Source organism: Arachis duranensis, chromosome 6 (genome assembly GCF_000817695.3).
Source record: "Arachis duranensis cultivar V14167 chromosome 6, aradu.V14167.gnm2.J7QH, whole genome shotgun sequence".
NCBI lineage: Eukaryota > Viridiplantae > Streptophyta > Magnoliopsida > Fabales > Fabaceae > Arachis > Arachis duranensis.
In genome coordinates this window covers 60330689-60334752 of record NC_029777.3, presented here as the reverse complement: position 1 = coordinate 60334752, position 4064 = coordinate 60330689, and the positions used below count along the sequence as shown (strand labels likewise).

At 36.2% G+C, this 4064-nt stretch overlaps 1 non-coding gene across 1 annotated transcript; it reads right to left on the bottom strand.

Annotated features, from left to right (window-relative positions):
- Positions 1 to 2036: 2036 nt before the first annotated feature.
- Positions 2037 to 2144, bottom strand: LOC127740258 (small nucleolar RNA R71). Its single transcript, XR_008000938.1, has one exon. It is a non-coding gene; the product is annotated as a small nucleolar RNA R71 (small nucleolar RNA).
- Positions 2145 to 4064: the final 1920 nt, after the last annotated feature.

Below are 4064 nucleotides of genomic sequence, written 5' to 3'. Positions count from 1 at the left end.
GCATGATTCCTGGAATTCTTATTAAAAATTTTGAGTTTCTTATTTTCTTTTTCAAATAATTTTCGAAACAAAAAAAATTATAAAATCATAAAATAAAAAATATTTTTGTGTTTCCTGTTTGAGTCTAGTGTCAATTTTTAAGTTTGGTGTCAATTCCACGTCTTTATTTTTCTTGCATTTTTAAAGAATATATGCATTGTGTTCTTCATTAATATTCAAGTTGTTCTTGATGATTTTCTTTGTCTAATCTTTAAATTCTCTTGTTTTGTATCTTTTGTTGTTTTTCATGTGCATTCTCAACTTGTTAGTGTCTACTCCAGTATGAAAATTTCTAAGTTTGGTGTCTTGCATATCTTTCTTTTCTTAAAAATTTTCAAAAATATGTTCTTGATGCTCATCATGATCTTCAAAGTGTTCTTGGTGTTCATATTGACATTCAAAGTGTTCTTGCATGCATCATCTGTTTGATTCTAATTTTTCATGATTAGTTTCATTTTGTTGTTTTTCTTTCTCCTCATTAAAAATTAAAAAAAATTTCAAAATTATGTCTTTTCAAGTCAATAATACAGAGAATTGAAGATTCAGAACATACAGCAGAGGAATCACAGAGAAAAAGCTGGGCATTCAAAATGCCCAGTGAAGAAGGAATTCTGGCATTTAAACGCCAGCCAGGGTACCTGGCTGGGTGTTTAACGCCGAAGGAGGTAGCCAAGTGGGCGTTAAACGCCATAATGGATACCATTCTGGGCGTTTAACGCCAGGATGACACCAAGGAGGAAGTTTTGTTTTCAATTCAAATCTTTTTCAATTTTTCACGTTTTAAAACTAACTTTTCAAAATCTTATCTTTTTCATATCTTCTCATATCAATCATATCTTTTTCAAAATCAAATCTTTTTCATTTTTCTTTTAATATTTTCAAAAAACCTTGCTAACAATTAATGTTGTCATTCAAAAAATTTCAAGTTTGTTACTTTCTTGTTAAGAAAGGTTCAATATTTGAATTTTAGAATCATATCTTTTAATTTCTTGTTAATCAAGTCATCAATTTTAAAAATAAAGTCTTTTTCAACCATATCTTTTCAATCATATCTTTTTAAAAATCAATTTTTTTCAATCACATCTCTTTTAATTTGATTTCAAACTCTTTTTGTTTTTCTAATTTCTTATCTTTTCAAAATTATTTCCAAATCTTTTTCAACTAATCACTATTTCTTATCTTTTTCAAAACCACCTAACCACTTTTTCAAAAATCTTTTTAATTAACCAATTATTTTAATTTTAAAATTTTCGAAAATTCCCTCTCTCATCTCTTTCTATTTAATCATTAACACTCCTCCTCTCTTAATAATTCGAACATTCTCCCCTCTTTATATGTTCGAATTCTTCTTTATCTACCTCATCCTTCTATTCTTCTTTTCCTCTGACACATCAAGGAATCTCTATACTGTGACATAGAGGATTCTATACTTTATTTGTTTTCTTCTCTTTCATATGTGTAGGAACAAAGATAAAGGCATTATTGTTGAAGCTGATCCCGAACCTGAAAGGACTCTGAAGAGGAAGTTAAGAGAAGCTAAAGCACAACTCTCTGGAGAGGACCTGACAGAAATTTTCGAAAAAGAAGAAGACATGGCAGCCGAAAATAACAACAATGCCAACAATGCAAGGAAGGTGCTTGGTGACTTTACTGCACCTACTCCTTACTTCTATGGGAGAAGCATATCTATCCCTGCCATTTGAGCAAACAACTTTGAGCTTAAGCCTCAATTAGTTTCTCTGATGCAACAGAATTGCAAGTTTCATGGACTTCCATTGGAAGAACCTCATCAGTTCTTGGCAGAATTTTTGCAAATCTATGACACTGTTAAGACCAATGGAGTTGATCCCGAGGTCTACAAACTTATGCTTTTCCCTTTTACTATAAGAGACAGAGCTAGTATATGGTTGAACTCACAACCTAGAGACAGCCTAAACTCTTGGGAAAAGCTAGTCAATGCCTTCTTAGCTAAATTCTTTCCACCTCAAAAGATGAGTAAGCTTAGAGTGGAAGTTCAAACCTTCAAACAGAAGGTAGGTGAATCCCTCTATGAAGCTTGGGAAAGATATAAGCAATTGATCAGAAGGTGTCCCCCTGACATGCTTTCAGAATGGAGTATCATAGGTATCTTCTATGATGGTCTGTCTGAGTTATCCAAGATGTCATTGGACCATTCTGCAGGCGGATCTATTCATCTAAAGAAAATGCATGTAGAAACCCATGAACTCATTGAAATAGTTGCAAATAACCAGTTCATGTACACTTCTGAAAGAAATCCTGTGAGCAATGGGACAACTCAGAAGAAAGGAGTTCTTGAAATTGATACTATGAACTCCATACTGGCTCAGAACAAAATATTGACTCAGCAAGTCAATATAATTTCTCAAAATCTGACTGGATTGCAAGCTGCATCTGGCAGTGCTAAAGAAGCCTCCTCTGAAGGAGAAGCTTATGACCCTGAGAATCCTGCAATGGAAGAGGTGAATTACATGGGAGAACCCTATGGAAACACCTACAATTCTTCATAGAGGAATCACCCAAATTTCTCATGGAAGGATCAACAGAAGTCTCAACAAGGCTTCAATAACAATAATGGTGGGAGAAATAGGTTTAGCAATAGCAAACCTTTTCCATCATCTTCCCAGCAACAGACAGAGACCTCTGAGTAGAGTTGTTCTGGCTTAGCAACCATAGTCTCTGATATATCTAAGACCACACTAAGTTTCATGAATGAAACAAGATCTTCCATTAGAAATTTGGAGGCACAAGTGGGTCAGCTGAGTAAGAGAGTTATTGAAACTCCTGTAAGCACTCTCCCAAGCAACACATAAGAGAATCCAAAAAGAGAGTGCAAGGCCATCCACACGTCCAACATGGCCGAACCTGTGGAGGAAGGAAAGGCAGTGATTCCCCGTGAGAAAGACCTCATGGGACGTCCACTGACCACTAGGGAGTTCCCCTCTGAGGAACCAAGGGAATATGAGACTCATACAGAGACCATAGAGATTCTATTGAACTTACTTCTGCCATTCATGAGCTTTGATGAGTATTCTTCCTCTGAAGAGGATGAAGATATTACTAAAGAGCAAGTTGCTAAGTACCTTGGAGCAATTATGATGCTGAATGCCAAATTATTTGGTAATGAGATTTGGGAGGATGAACCTCCATTGCTCATTAATGAACTAAACACCTTGGCTCAGCTGAAGATACCTCAAAAGAAACTAGATCCCGAAAGGTTTTTAATACCTTGCACCATTGGCACCATGATCTTTGAGAAGGCTCTATGTGACCTGGGGTCAAGTGTAAACCTCATGCCACTCTCTGTAATGGAGAAACTAGGGATCTTTGAGGTACAAGCTGCAAGAATCTCACTAGAGATGGCAGACAATTCAAGGAAACAGGCTTATGGATTGTAGAGGATGTCTTAGTGAAGGTTGAAGGCCTTTACATCCCTGCTAACTTTAAAATCCTGGACACTGGGAAAAATAAGGATGAATCCATCATCCATGGAGGACCCTTTCTAGCCACAGCAAAAGCTGTGATTGATGTTGACAGAGGAGAGTTTGTCCTTCAAGTGAATGAGGATGACCTTGTGTTTAAGGTTCAAGGATCTCCTTCTGTACACATGGAGAAGAAGCATGAAAAGCTTCTCTTAATACAGAGTCAAATAGAGCCCCCACATTCAAACTCTAAGTTTGGTGTTGGGAGGCCCCAACCATGCTCTGAATATCTGTGAAGTTCCATGAGAGCTCACTGTCAAGCTATTGACATTAAAGAAGCACTTATTGGGAGGCAACCTAATCTTTATTTATCTATGATAAATTTCCATTTTCCATTGTCATTTTATGTTTTCTTTAGGTTGATGATCATGTAGAGTCACAAAAACAACTACAAAATTCAAAGCAAACTCAAAAACAGCATTAAAAATAGCACACCCTGGAGGAGGAGCTTACAAACGCCATTAAGGGTTGCAGAATGGGCGTTAAACGCCCAGTCTGGCACTATTCTGGGCTTTTAACACTAGA